Here is a 15,462-nt window from a genome sequence, read left to right as displayed (position 1 = left end):
CTTAAGAAAAAATCTGACCAATTCCAGACTAGGTACTTAATAGAAATAGAGAAGCAGAAACTCACAATTGCCCATGAACTAATCAAAAACCTGGAAAGAGAGGACAGGATTCAAATGGCTGAAACCAAGAGACTAAATTGACAACAGCTTCAAGGAGAAGACTGTGGAAGGAGGGAACAGAGAGAGCAGGACAGTGTTAAGTAATCATCACTTACTGGACTCCTAGAGAAAATTTTTGTTTTTGAAGATTTTTTTATTTATTTGACATAGTTACATACATTGAGGGAGAGACTGAGAAAGAGAGAGCTTCCATCCACTGGTTCACTTCCCAAATGGCCACAATAGCCAGGGCTGGGCCAGGACCAAGCCAGGAACCAGGACTCTCATCTGTGTCTCCCATGTGAGTTGGCAGGAGCCCAGCACTTGGCCCATCTGTTGCCTTCCCAAATGCATTCGCAGGGAGCTAGATAGGAAGTTGAGAGCCAGGACTCGAACCTGAGCTTTTTATATGGGGTGCCAGTGTCTAAGGCGGCAGCTTAACCAGCTGGGTCACAACGCCAGCCCAGAGAAAACTCTTATGTACTTTTTTCACTTCATCCTCACAGCATTCACAGTGTGGTAGGAACTGTTAGTAACCTACTGCTTCATGAGAAACTGAGGTTTTTTTTTTTTTTTTTAAGATTTATTTTATTTATTTATTCGAGAGGCAGAGTTACACAGAGAGAGAGAGCAGGAGACAGAGAGAAAGGTCTTCCATCCACTGGTTCACTCCCCAGAAGATCCCGATTGCCAGAGCTTAGCTGATCAGAAGCCAGGAGCTTCTTCCGGGTCTCCCACCGTGGGTACAGGGGCCAAGCCTTGGGCCATCTTCTAGTGCTTTCCCAGGCCACAGCAGAGAGCTGGATCAGAAGAGGAGCAGCTGGGATTCCAGTGTCCATATGGAATGCCAGTGCCGCAGGTGGAGTCCTAATCTTTTATGCCACAGTGCAGATGGGGAAACTGAGTTTTGATTTAAGGAGCTTGCTCAAGGACTTGCCCAGGGTGTAGCAGAGCCAGAAGTCAAAAACCAGCCTGTCACCTCCAGAGCCCATGCTTTTAGCTGGTTGATTTCTCCTTTTGTAGTTGAGAACAGGAACAGTATGCACCCCACAGTGTTGGTGAGAGGGTTTAAGAAGCACTTTTTATTATTATTATTAGTTGAGCTGCAAAGTTGTGAATACACCTAGGGACTTTGTGTTACTCTGTGTTCTCCCTGTGCTCACACACGGGGCAGGGACCGCCCTCACAGCTCTGGACCACAATAGATGGTTCTCTAAAGATTAGTCTCACACCTCCTCCAACTTTCTCGGTGGCAAAGAGGAGCTTACCCACTCACTGTTTGTGGCAGCATTTTCAAAGGTATGTGATCGTTCACATTTTTTCTGAGTGAAGGCACTGTCTGAGCCGAATTTGGAAATGAAAAACATGGCAGGAAGGACAAACAAGGATCCATGTGAAAGCACATGGAAGGACAGGCCTGGGGCGGGGTGGAGGGGGGAGTGGCGCTGCGGCAAATCAGGTAAAACCACTGCCTACAACACCCTCATCCCATAGGGACGCTGGTTCATGTCCACTCTGCTCCACTTCCCGTCCAGCTTGCTGCTATGGCCTGGGAAAGCAGAAGACAGCCCTAGTCCTTGGGCCCCTGCACCCACATGGACGACCTGGAAGAAGCTCCTGGCTCCTGGCTTCGGCCTAGCCCAGCTCTGGCCATTGCAGCTGTCTGGGGAGTGAACCAGCAGATGGAAGACCTTTCTCTCTGTCTCTACTTCTCTCTGTGACTCTGCCTCTCAAATAAATAAATAAATAAATAAATAAGAGAAGGACAGATGAGTCCCTTGCAGGAGCAGAGGGCCCGGGATGTAACTGGAGACAAAGAGTTGAGGCAGGGAGAACAACCCAGTTCCCGGGAAGTTTGCATCTGAACTTTTGAGACCCATTGTGGAATTCAGGGAGGGAGATGGATCCCTGGAGAAGGAGGGAGATACCGCTGTGTAAAGGAGCCTTCAGGTTGGGGAGAAACAAAAAGCAGCAGCCAGACAGGCACCCTGAGGTTCGGCCCAGGTTGTCAGAATGAAGGCAGGATGTAGAGGGGTTGACTGAGCGCCAGAGGCCGTCTCTGTGTGCGTTACTCCTAAAGCGCCCAGAGTCCCTTCCGTCGTCATCATTGATGTTATGGCCAGCATTAACCACAGAAGCATGGCCATGCTAGCAGAGCCCACTGGGTACAGCCGCTAGGCAGGGCCCTAGCAACGCGCCCAGACCACCAGCCACTATCCCGCCCTCTGATGCCAGACCTTCCCTCCTTAAATGCCACTTTAATCATGTTACCTGGTGTTCCTGAAAAGAAATGACTCAAATCCTTAGCAGTTAAGCCTTCTAAATTGGGATATTCCTATATTTAGAAAATCATTTCAGTTTAGAATTGACAGTGTGCTACGTGGCTCAAGGTTCACGCTGGTACATGGCGAAAAGGATTCTCTCCCTGTTTCTTCCAGTTTCCTGTGAGTCCTCCAGAGGTTTCCTGATTCTGCCCTCTAATAGTCCCCCGGCGCTCCCACAGCGAGGCCGGTGCCGTGTTCCGGGGCAAAGGCTCTGGGTGTGCTTCGTTGTAGTTCTTCCTGCCTGTAGAGCACTCCTCCTGCTCCTCTATAAATTTGCTAAGTCAACAGGTAGCGAGGATTGCCCCAGGCTGTGACAGTAAACTTAGAGAAAGAGGGAGAGAGAAAAGGAATCAGCTTCTACATTTTGGGCCCAGGAAGCTGAGTTAGTAGAAGGTCCCAAAATGCTCATGGAGCTTCTTGCAGTGAAAGAAATTTTATTTAAAAACAAAACATTGGTGCCGGCGCCGTGGCTCACTTGGCTAATCCTCCGCATCCCATATGGGCACTGGGTTCTAGTCCCGGTTGCTTGTCTTCCAGTCCAACTCTCTGCTGTGTCCCGGGAGGGCAGTGGAGGATGGCCCAAGTGCTTGGGCCCCTGCACCCGAGTGGGAGACCAGGAAGAAGCACCTGGCTCCTGGCTTTGGATTGGCACAGCGCCAGCTGTGGTGGCCATTTGGGGGGTGAACCAACGGAAGGAAGACCGTTCTCTCTTTCTCACTGTCTACAACTCTACCTGTCCAAAAAAAAAAAAAAAAAAAAAAAAATCAAGAGTCTGATACTGTTTGCAAAGACTACAAAAAAAACCCTTGAATCCCACTGTAACATGCTGAAGTACCTAGCAGGATTCGTTGTGATTTGACTTATCTGACGAGATCTGGTGAATCCCATTTCCCTTGAGCAACTATTGGAATTATCTCATTGCTCCTAAGACTAAGAACATCCTGACACACTTGTAAAGGAGGTTTAATACGTGCAGAAGAGCAGGGCAGTGAAGGTGGGAGGGGCATGGGTCCTGTGAGGAGCAGCTGTCTTTCCCAGCTGCCTTATCCCAGTGATTAACAAAGATTTCAAGCAATGCTTGAGGTTAAGATGTGTCTTGTTCATCCAGGTGGTAGCATCTGGAGAACCTAAGACTGGTTTTATTTTTTTTTTTTTAAAGATTTCATTTATTTATTTGAGAGGCAGAATCACAGATAGAGAGAGGGAGAGACAGAGAGAGAGAGGTCTTCCATCCGCTGGTTCACTCCCCAAATGCTACAATGGCTGGAGCTAGGCTGATCTGAAGCTAGGCATCAGGAACTTCCTCTGGGTCTCCCACATGGGAACAGGAGCCCAAGCACTTGGGCCATCCTCCGCTGATTTCCTAGGAGCATTAGTAGGGAGCGGAATTGGAAGTGGAGCAGCCGTGACTCAAACCGTTGCCCATATGGGATGCTGGAGCTGTAGGCAGCGGCTTTACCCACTACGCCACAGTGCCGGCCCCCTCTTTTCTTTTTTCTGATGCAGAGATACACAGAGCTCCCATACACTGATTTGCTCACTCCTGACATGCCTGGAAGAGCTGGGGCTGGCCTGGAGCCAGAGCCAGCGCCTGGGAATGCAATCCAGATCCCCCCGGGCGGATCGCAGGAACCCCTTAGTTACTTGCGTGGTCACTGCTTCCTCAAGTAGTGACAGCCCTCAGGTGTCTGCATTAGCTTGGTGATGGAACTGGGAGTGGAGCCTAGTTTTGATATGGTATATGGGCATCTACAGCGGCATCTTAATCTCTGTATCTATCCACGTGTGCTGATCCGAAGCCAGGAGTCAGGAGCTTCATCCATGTCTCCCACACAGGTGCAGGGGCCCAAGGACTTGGGCCATCTTTAAGTGCTTTCCCAGGCCATAACAGAGAGCTGGATCGGAAATGGAGCAGTGGGGACTCAAACTGGTGTCCGTACGGAATGCCGGCGCCACAGGCGGAGGCTTAGCCTGCTATGCCACGGTGCCGGCCCCTGGAGTTCTTGAGACTTCATACATATTATTTTAAATTAATACCAAGGACTAGCAGCCCAAAAATAGTTGTCAACCTTTAAAAAGAAGAACAAAGGAGCAGGTACTTATACTATCAGATAGTGAGAAATATTAGGCCATAGAAATAAAACCAGAGTGATTTTGATGCAACAATAAACAAGCCAATAAAATGCAGGACTCAGAGACAGTTCTGGAAAAACACCATATAAAACAAATAGATAGATAAATAAGGATAGGATGGAGCTTGTGATAACATGCTTTTGGGGAAATGTACTCATTACATGCAGAAAAATAAAAGTAGATCTCTTCACAGAGCTACATACAAGGTGGACTCTAGATGGAGCAAAGATCTAAATGCAAAAGACAAACCCATGAATTTAATGGAAGAAATGTATAGGAGAATTTTTTTAAGATTTATTTTATTTATTTGAAAGAGAGTTACAGAGAGAGGTAGAGACAGAAAGAGAGGCCTTCCATCCGCTGCTTCACTCCCCAGATGGCTACAACGGCCCGAGCTGCGCCAATCCGAAGTCAGGAGCCAGAAGCTTCTTCCAGGTCTCCCACGTGGGTGCAGGGGCCTAGGACTTGGATCATCTTCTGCTTTCCCAGGCCATAGCAGAGAGCTGGACGGAAGAGGAGCAGCTGGGACTAGAACCGGTGCCCATATGGAATGCCGGCGCTTCAGGCAGGCCAGAGCTTTAACTCACTGAGCTGCAGTGCTGGCCCTGAGAATCTGTTTTTGAACTGGGTGTGTGGATATACTTCTTGTCCTTTTTTTTTTCCTCTTTTTTTAAAGGTTTTATTTATTTATTTGACAGGTAGAGTTACAGTGAGATTAGACAGAGAGAAAGGTCTTCCTTCTGTTGGTTCACCCCCCCCACCCCCCAAATGGCCACTACAGCCAGCGCTGCACCGATCCGAAGCCAGGAGCCGGGTGCTTCTTCCTGGTCTCCCATGAGGGTGCAGGGCCCAAGCACCTGGGCCATCTTCCACTGCCTTCCCGGGCCACAGCAGAGAGCTGGACTGGAAGAGGAGCAACTGGGACTAGAACCTGGTGCCCATATGGGATGCTGGCACCGCTGACAGAAGGATTAACCTAGTGAGCCACAGCGCTGGCTCCCCTTCCTTTTTTTTTCTTAGATTCATATGTTTATTTGAAAGACAGAGTTACAGAGAGGCAGAGAGAGAGACGTCTTCCATACACTGGTTCACTCCACAAATGGCTGCAATGGCTGGAGCTGAGTCAAATCAAAGCCAGGATCTAGGAGCTTCTTCCAGGTCTCCCATGTGGGTTCAGGGGCCCAAGGACTTGGTCCATCTTCTGCTTTCTCAGGCCATAGCAGAGAGCTGGTTCGGAAGTGGAGCAGCCGGGACTTGAGCCGGCGCCCATATGGGATGCTGACACTGCAGGCAGGAACTTTACTGGTTACACCACAGTGCCAGGCCATGGATGTACTTCTTTTTCTTCTTCTTTTTTTTACAGGCTTTTATTGGGGTTCTGGTCCCAGATGAGGTTCCACGGTCCCAACAGAGCGGGGGCTGGGGAAGTCACGCATCAGAGATTGGGAGAGCTCCTTTTATAGATTCAGGGCATGGGGGTTAAAGGTTGAGGCGGGTCTGATCCTCATTGGTTGACCTTTAGGCACCCGCAGGGACCTTGACAAGGACTTTCTTCCCCGGAAGTGCAGGTAGGGACTCTCCATTCCCGGAAGTGTAGGCCTTCCTTCCATGCGGATCCCAAAGCTATCATCCCAACCTTTTGATGATAGGAAAGGGGGCGACGATGAGTCTCTCTGCTACTTCCTGCTGACTGGGGATGTACTTCTTAAACTTCAAAATTACCAACTACAAAGCACAAAAAATATTGATTACATAAAAACTAAGGACATGATCGATAAGGTTACTGAGTAATAACGGATCAGAAGAAGGTATTTACAACAACTGAAACTGGCAAGGGATTACCATCTAGAATTCAACAACCCCTTGCAAATCAATAAGAAAAGGACAAAAAACCCAATAGACATCAGAGGATATGAACAGAAAATTTGCTGAAGAAGAGATTCCTCCTCTCCCCAAAATAATAGACACATAAAGAAATGCTCGAAGTTGTAATCAAAGAAATGCAAATTAAAATGACTATATCATTTTACACCTCTTAGCCAGGTAAAAAAATTAAAACATTGTATAGTGCCAAGGATTGTTGGCAATGTGGGGAGATGATACCCCTCAAAAATGGCAGGTGGGAGTGTAGACTGGTGCAGCCATTCTGGAGAGCAATCTGGTACAGCATATTCAAATTATCCATATGCATACCTTATAACTGGGAAGCCTACTTCTTGGTGTTTCCAAAAAATTCTCCTAGAAGTCCACAAGGGAACCTATATGACGATGTGCATGGCCATGTTATCTGATGGAAGGAAGCTGGAAGCAACCTTGAGCATCCCTCACTTAGAGCAAGGTAAAAGAAATCCTGCATGTCTACAGAGTATTATGCAGTACTGACAGGCAACACTGTAGGTAAACACACACACAGTGACGTTAGAAAGACAGCTTAGCAAAAAGCAGAATGAGATATGTAACAATGCCATTTACATAATCAGGCTCGGAAAAACAATGCACACACAACCCACAGAATGGGAGAAATAGCTGCAGCTCTTGTATGTGATGAAGAATCAATATTCAGAATATGCAAAGGACTCCGAAACAACAACAAACCCAGTTCAAAAACGGGCAAAGGACTGAAACAGGTATTTCTTCAAAGAAGGTGTACATATGGCTAAATAAGATGAAAAGATGTTTAACAATACTAGGGAATTGCAAATCAAAATCATAATGAGATACCACTGCACATCCATTAAGATGACTAACTTTTTTAAAGAAGAAAAAGAAGTGTGAGTGAGGAAAGGAGAAATTGAGAAATGGATGTGTTGCTAATAGGCCTGTAAGACAGTGTCACTGAATGGAAAATAGTCTGTTCATCAAGACGTTAAACATCTAAACCCCACATGACCCAGCAATTCCTCATCCGGGTATCTATCCATAGGAATCTCACTACGCTCTGCACAGTATGCACCCCCTTGCCTCTGTGCCTTAATATATCCCGTTCAGTCTTCCCAGAACCCTCTTCTTGGCCCTACGTTTCTTCAAGACTGACTCCAAGCACGCTTCTCTCCCAACAGCCCTCAGGGCGGGATGTGCCACCCCAGGTCTTTGGTGCCTGGCTTAGCCCTGGTGTGGCCTCATCACATCGGTGCTCATGTCTGTGGATGTGCTACCCTGCCCTTCCCCCTGCTCCCCAGGCTCTCACTCCATTGCAGGAGCTCTTAAGAGCAGAAATCTGATTGTATCCATCTGTGGTTTCATTTGGTGCCTCACCACGACCACCTCCGCCACTGCCAGATTCGTGTTGAAACTTCATCCTAGGGCAATGCTATTAAGAGGTGAGGCCTTTGGGGGGTACCTGGGCCATGGGTCTCTGCCTCTCTGAATGGATTAGTGTCTGACCTTCAGGATTGGGGGACATCTGTGCTCTTCAGCCTTCCCACCGGACGAGGACACTGGGACGGTGCCATCCATGAGTCGTGGGCCTTTGCCAGAGGCCAAAACTGGCAGCCCCCACTAATTTTTTATAGCAGCACAAATGGGCTAAGACAGTCTCTCTACCCCTTAGTATCTACTCACAAACATTAGTGAATAAATAAATGAATGTAGCGGAAAGAAGCCTATCCCAAAGCAACACTTATTGCTCAGATTAGTTCCAAAAGCCCCTGCAGGTGCTCCGCACGCAGGGAACCGAGGTGAGCCTCACTCCCACTCGGTCAGGGGCCGTCAGCTTGTGAATGTTTCAGGAATTACTAACAAGGCAGATGTGCCCAGGGCATTTTTATGTCTTGCCACTCGGCAAGCACAGCGGTCATTCTTAACCAGATGGTCTTTGAGCTGATAATTCTTCCTACTCACATGTTTGAGCTGATGCAACTGTGTTCCAGAGGTTATGAGAGAAAAGTTGCTGGCAGTTGTCCTGGAAAGAGCCAAAGCCCTGGTTCTGTTTCTGTGGCAAAGGTCTTCACAACACTCAGCCTTCCCCACAAGTGTACACACAGCTTGCCGGCCCAGGCCTCAGTGGGAGGCAGAGCGCGAGCTGGGATCAGGTGAGAAATGCTGTGCTTTGAAAGAACAACATCACAGCTAGCACCTTCGCTGGGCGCCCGAGGGACGGCCACCATGGAGGGGGCTTTGCAAAGCGCATGGGAAACTGCAATGAAAGATGTTTATTTTGGTGCAAAACAGTTTTGAAATCCTTGCATAGTTTTTTCCTAATACGCACTTCCACTAGCTTTTGACCACCCCACATACACTATGCCTTAAAAGAAGTAAGAACAGAAATCTATGTGCTGGTGAGTTTTCAAGGGGATTCCAGTGTGTTTCTTTATCCAAGCAGAGAGTAAGCGAACACGGTTCTAGAACATTCCAGAGGATCCACCACGGATGTTTGAGTTTTTCCCTTTCACAAAGGATACCATGGAGATGTCAGGTGATGATCTGGGATCAAAGTTAAAATGGCACACTCTCAAAATGACCGCTTCCTTGGCTTTTACCTTATGGCACTCTAAATCTAAACATTTGTCTAACTCAGGAGGCAAAGAGGAGGTGGGCAGCAGACCCTGGTCCAAGTCCATATCCTAGACTGGATCTCAGAGTCCCACAGGATCCTGGGAAGGCAGGGCTGATCTGATGTGCAGAGCAGGACATGTGGCCACTCCAAGAGAAGAAAGAGGCCCAGTCCACGTTTCCCACGTGAATTCTCTCCCTACCTTCATTCCTAGGTGTGCAATGTCTACTTTCCTGACTGGGATCACAAAGATGGAGTGTGTGTGTTCCAAACCCGTCAGCATTGATTCTGCGGAGGACGTTACCAATGCCAACTCTACCCTGCCCCCATTTTACCCTGGATATGGTACATGGAATGGGAGATTAAAACATTTTCCTCCACACTGACATATTCACGCTGCAACCCCCAGCACTTCCATCGCAGTGAAGTTCATCCCAGGCCTTTAGCTGTCCCGAGACAAATCATGTCCCCCAAACCTCACATAAGGAAGGGGTGCTTTCACAGAAGTCTCACCTACCCACTGAGGTCTTAGATGAATTATGGTCATAGACTATTCTATTTATTTGTCAACTTAGACTACTATTTATTTGCCTCCTCTTACAAAGCAGGACCCAAGTTTGTAGGGATCTAAAATGGGCTTCTTAGCTGGACATTCACCAGGATGCTGGAGTAGCCAGGAAGCGAGTTACGGAGTCAGACAGACCCCCTTTTTGGAAGCTGTAGCTCTTCTTGGGACCACATCTCACAAAAGACATTGAAAACTGCTCTAAAGAGCCCTTTTTGCATGTAAGCAGGCACATATCCAAATCACGGAATACAGTAAATAAAATCTCCCTTTTCTGTAACTCAAGTCTGTTTCTATTTCGAATTCTCACTTCCCTTTGTGAAGGATTAAAAAATGGCCCCCAAATACCTGGAGCTCCTCCTTGAACCTGAACTTGTTATCCGAAGCCTTGCTTTGCATGGAAGGATCATGTGATTCTGACAGGCGACACAGCTTCTGCTTCTATCCTTAGAAAGTTTCCACCATTGTGTGAGGAAGTCTGGGATACAAGACTCGTGGAGAGGGAGGCCCAGCCCAGAATATTCCCAGATGACAGCAGCTGCATACAGGACCCCAGGCAAGGCCAGCAGAGGAGCCCCTCCTGTTGACAACCCACAGGAAGTATGCACAAATGAATGGCAGCTCTTTGGACCACTAACTTTTGGGGGTGTGTGTGTGATTTGATATACACTAAAAGAAATAGAAAATAGAAGAGTAGGGCCAAGAAGAGGGTTCTGGGAAGATTGAATGGGATGTGTTGAGGCACAGAGGCAAGGGGGAGGGTGTCTGGAGAGTGTCTGGAGGGTGGTGAGAGATTAGGTTGCAGATGGTAGCCAGGGGCCCAGTTATGAAGGGCCTTGAACCTTAGGTCAACAACTTAAGAGTTTATCCACTGGGCCAAGGGGACCCTCAAGAGCCGGGAACCACAGATGGCTTAAACAGGCGGGTGGGAGAAGCCACAGGCTGTGAGGCAAGGTCCCTGTGAGTGAGAGAGCACGAGACTGGGAACACAAGAGGTCTTTCTGGGGCCGAGGAGTGACACCCGGCAGGGCAGTGTGGCGGCCCTGTGAGGGGGGCAGCAGGGGCCAGGAAGGCTCCAGGTTTCCGCCATGGGTGAGGAGTGACACAGGCGATGTGGTGCACCGGCTGAAGGGGACAGGAGAAGCAGGTCAGGTCCCCGAACGCCCTGAGTTGGGGGGTCCTGGTGAGGCGCTGCGAAGGCCTGGGGCTGGGTGGGCATTGCTCAGGAGGAGGCCTCGGCCGCAGGCGAGCGGGAGCCAGGAGCGGGAGCGCTTGCACAAGGCTGGCCCAGGAAGCAGGCGGCGGGGAGAGAAGCGGTGGTGAGCGAGCGGGCGAAGCAGGGCGGAGAGGCTTCCCTGCGAAGGAATCTGCCGGTGGGAGGGAACAGGCGCGGCGCGTCTTGCTGGCCGGCCGCTGCCCTTGGCTCAGCAGCGGGGCCCCTGCTGTTCCTGGAGCCAGCTGTCCCCCTCGGGAATCAGACCCTGCCCGGTTCCCCCCAGCGGCCAGGAGTTCCTCAGAAGCCACGGAGACCCAGAGACGGGGCCAGTGAGCCGCGTCTGCTCCTACTGGCAAATCGCTGTCCTTTCCGGGGTATTTTTCCCTTCCAGGGTCTCCCTTTCCCACTGTATTTAAAAACGAGGAAAACAACAACCACCACCATTCTTTTTTTCCCCTCACATAATTCTACTCTTCGTTGTTTCTCTGCTTTAAAACAATATCTGTTGCCAAAAGAAACCGCCCCCCCCAACACACACACCTTTTTTTCAGTGTAAAATATTCTTTGTCTAGCTATGGCAAGTGAAGCCCTCGTTTATTTGATCAGCAAAAAGTTGTTGACTTGCCTGCTTTCGCCAGACACTGGACTAGTCGCTGCGCCTGCAAGGCACCTGCTCCACTCAGCCCTCATCTGGCTCCCAGATTGCCCCGCCTCCTGCCCCCCCCCCCCCCAATTTTTACTTATTTTTATTTAATTGAAAGACAAAGAGATAAAGACAGAAAGATGAGAGAGACGTTCAACCTGCTAGTTCATGCCCCAAATGCCTACAGTATTCAGGTCTGGGCCAGACCAAAGCCAGGAACCATAAACTCATCCTGGGTCTCCCAGGTGGGAGGCAGGGAACCCAGTACCTCAGCCATCTCTTGCCATCTCCCAGGATGCGGCAAGCAGGAGGCTGAGACTGGAAGTGAAGCTGGGACTGGAACCTAGACACTCCCATGTGGGAGGTGGGTGTCCCAAGTGGCGGCTTAACCCCTGCCCCAAACACTCTCCTCCCCTACCCCCAGTGCCCTTTTATGTTGTCCTTGGCAGCTTCCCAGATATGAGAAATCCAAACAGCCTGAGTTTTCTTGGCCCTCTCCCAGCTCAGCTGCAGGATGGGTGCCAACGGCAGGAAACGAAGTGCCAGCATTCCTAATCCTTTTTGGGTCCAAAGGAGGAGGATCTGCCCTCCAAGAGGAGCTTCAAAATGTTAACCATGCCAATTGGTCACCCTTCCCTCGCTGTTTTAAAAACATTCATGTAGCTTCATTCAAAGCAGTGAAGCAATCACCAGAGTTGCTGGAAGGGAGACGCAGGACAGCCAGAGTACAGAAACTTTGCCAAAGGCTGCTTGCGACACACGGCTGCAGTCACTGTCTTCACAGAGACTTGAAGCCGAAGGGAGGCTTCCTAGGTGGTAACGGGTCCCAGGTGACCACAGGGTCTTCTCGTCTCCTTCCACCTCTGATGCCCAGTGGGGACCTCCAGACACATGACACTTCAATAACACTTTTTAGTTTACCAAGCACCCCCCCCCCCACCTAAATACAGTATTAGCTCATTGAATCATATAGGAAAAAGAGGTAAACTATTTGGGTAAATGAAGATATTCAAGGTACTATGTTAGCTGTTTGTAATCATCAAATGGAAAATGAGACTTGAAGTAGTTGGGAAAAAAGTAGATTTTATCTGACATACTATTCGAACTATTTCCAAAATACATTCATGTGTTAAACAAGTTTTCCAAATAGCGTACATTAGGATGCCATTTACTTGGGGAAAAAGAAGGAACAATGGAAATAGCTTATTCCAAGCACTATTCTCAGTGCTTTACATGGCTGAATTACCTTGCTCTTCACAACCATTCTATGTTTCAGGTACTACTGTTCATTTTGCACATTTGAAAACTGGTGCATGTGCATGCGAGGTTAAGTGTTTTGCTTCAAGCCACATGACTAATAAGTTGTGGAACCAGGACTTAAATTCAGGAATACAATGGAGTAATATTCAATTGTAAAAAAGAATGAAATTCTATCACGTGCATCAAAATGGTTGCAACTGGAGGATATTATGTTGAGTGAAGTAAGACGGACACAGAAAAATACCACATGTTCTCCTTTATATGTCGGGGCTAAAATAAAAAAAAATCAAAATACAAAAAAAGAAATGCCTATGTATATGTGTTGCTGCAAATATAGTGTCTTGTCAAATTGTTTTAAATTTTGGTCAAATTGTTAAGAATGATATACGACTGTAGTTTTAATGATCCGTATCTTAAGATTTACTACATTTGAATGAAATTAACACATTTTCATTTGATTGTTGTTTTTAGCCCTTGTCTATATTCCTGCTGAACTATGGTCTTTTTACTTTTTATTTGTTGAACTCTATTTACTGGAGCATTAAGCCTTTGATTATAATATATATTGAAAATATGCTACCTTAAAAATAAAAAAAAAAAAAAAGATAAACCCAGTAAGTGGCCTGATTCTGGACCTTAAGTTCTACAGCATTTCCACAGAAACACTTATGCTGATGTAAGTACTTAGGAAAGAGTCCAGGAAGATGAACACTAAATTGAAAATTGTGGTCATCTTTGGAGAGGAACCAGAAGTGGGGCAGGTTAATTCAAACACTCCATTAGCCACAATGTTGGTTTTTTGTTTTGTCTTTTCTCTAAGGAGGAACATTTCATGTTACTACTTAGTTAAATGTATTTATAAATTTTTAATTATCTAAGACAAAATCTATCTTGGGGTCAATGCAAGTAGTTCTGAAGATTACTAGATTATACTCTGAATTCAACTGAAATGTCACATTGACTTTGGTGTCCTTGAGATCAGAGGGATTAATCTTTCCTCTTGGTCGGTCTCATGACATCTGATGAAATCTCATTTCAGAGATTAGATGAAAAGGTAGTTCTGATTTCATCTAGAACAAAGGGAGGCATATTGGTAAATGTATTAATTTCAGTTCTGAACTGTCTTTTAGAGTTCAAAAACTTCAGCTCACATGATCATACCAAATATTGAACTAAGAGATCTTTTAGTTCATTTTGAAAATGAAGTAATACTTTAAAAACGCATATGTACTAATAATTAGGAAATAACAGCATATTGGCCAGGGAATTCAGAGAAACAGAACCAACAGCTGATAGATATGTAACCATGAATCTGTGTGTATACACACATACACCCAGAGGGAGGGTATTTCAAAGTTTTTGGAAAATATGTATTAAAACTATATGCATTATTTCAAAATTTTTTTGCAGCAAAATAAACTTATCTTGTAATTTTATTTTTCCACAAAATTTTTGAAGTACCCTCATATATTTATTTTAAGGAACTGGCCCGCAGTTGACAGGTCTGAAATCTAGAGGGCTGGCCATCTGGAAATTCAGGTGGCAGTGGACGTTCGTCTTGAACCCACACTTTTCAAGGGGGGCAGTAGGCTGAAAACCAGGCAGTTTTGAGGTAGAATTGCTTCTGTTTCTGGTAACCTGCCCTGCTCTTAGGGTCTTCAACTGGATGAGGTTGTCAACTGATTGTATGTTAATCACATGTACAAATGCCTTCACAATATCTAGACTGGTGTCTGACCAAACAACTGGGCACCATGGAATAGACAAGTAGACATAAACAAATGACCATCATGAGTACCTCCTAATTTGAACTAAATTCTGGCTGCTCAAGAATGTTAGATAAGGGCTGGCACTGTGGCTTCTGACTGCAGTACCAGCATCCCGTATGGGTGCGTGTTTGAGTCCTGGCTACTCCACTTCCCATCCAGCTCCCTGCTAATGCTCCTGGGAAAGCAGAAAATGGCCCAAGTGCTTGTACCCCTGCATCCAAGTGGGGGGCCCGGATGAAGCTCCTGGCTCCAGCCTGGCCCAGCCTCAGTCATTGTGGCCATTTGGGGAGTGGACCAATGAATGGAAGATCTCTTTCTATTTCCATCTTTCAGATAAAAACATCTTTAAAAAAAGTTAGAGGATTCCAGTGATTTTTAAACTTAGGGTAATTAAGTTTAAGCAGCTCAGTTAATAAACTGTTTGAGGAAAATCTCTTAAATTTTTAAAAATTTATTTGAAAGGCAAGAGCAATTTTTCATCTATTGCTTCACTCCCCAAATGCCTGACTGGGCCAGGCTGAAGCTGGGAGCCTAGAATTCAACCCAGGTTTCCCATGTGGGTGACAGGGACCAACTACTTGAGCCATCATTTGTTGCCTCCCAAGGTGTGCATCAGCAGGAAGCTGGACTTCAGTGAAACCAGGACACTGACCTTGGGTAATCTTTGAGCTTCCTTGCCACAGCTGAACAGATCATAATCTAATGTATCTACCAAATTGATAGCTGACCTTAATGAACCTACATACTCATGTTGTCTTCAAGCATGTTACTTTCATTAGGAAGAATTAGAATTCACTCAATATTGTCATTAATATTCCATTACTTTCAGCATGTTAAAAAACAATTTATAAATTTTATATATTTTTTTTGACAGAGTAAGGGCCTAAGCCCTAGCTTGATTCTTTAGAAGACGAAGATAGGATATTTTGGTAAGGTTAGTGTCATCAACAAGCCACACAGC

At 46.8% G+C, this 15,462-nt stretch overlaps 1 protein-coding gene across 2 annotated transcripts in view; it reads left to right on the top strand.

Moving 5' to 3' along the window:
- The window catches only part of LARP1B (La ribonucleoprotein 1B), a 197,953-nt gene extending 184,915 nt beyond the window's left edge, over positions 1 to 13,038 (top strand). Inside the window, exons 20-21 of one of the 2 annotated variants that reach the window (XR_011378246.1) lie at positions 10,065 to 10,213; positions 12,749 to 13,038. The gene's annotated coding sequence lies outside the window, so the exon portion shown is untranslated. The remainder of the gene's footprint in view (positions 1 to 10,064; positions 10,214 to 12,748) is intronic. The other variant, XR_011378248.1, reaches the window with a different exon arrangement.
- The last annotated feature ends 2,424 nt before the right edge of the window (positions 13,039 to 15,462 follow it).

This window comes from Oryctolagus cuniculus, chromosome 8 (assembly GCF_964237555.1).
Source record: "Oryctolagus cuniculus chromosome 8, mOryCun1.1, whole genome shotgun sequence".
NCBI lineage: Eukaryota > Metazoa > Chordata > Mammalia > Lagomorpha > Leporidae > Oryctolagus > Oryctolagus cuniculus.
The sequence above is the reverse complement of the archived record's forward strand: the minus strand, read 5'-3'. Positions and strand labels throughout refer to the sequence as shown.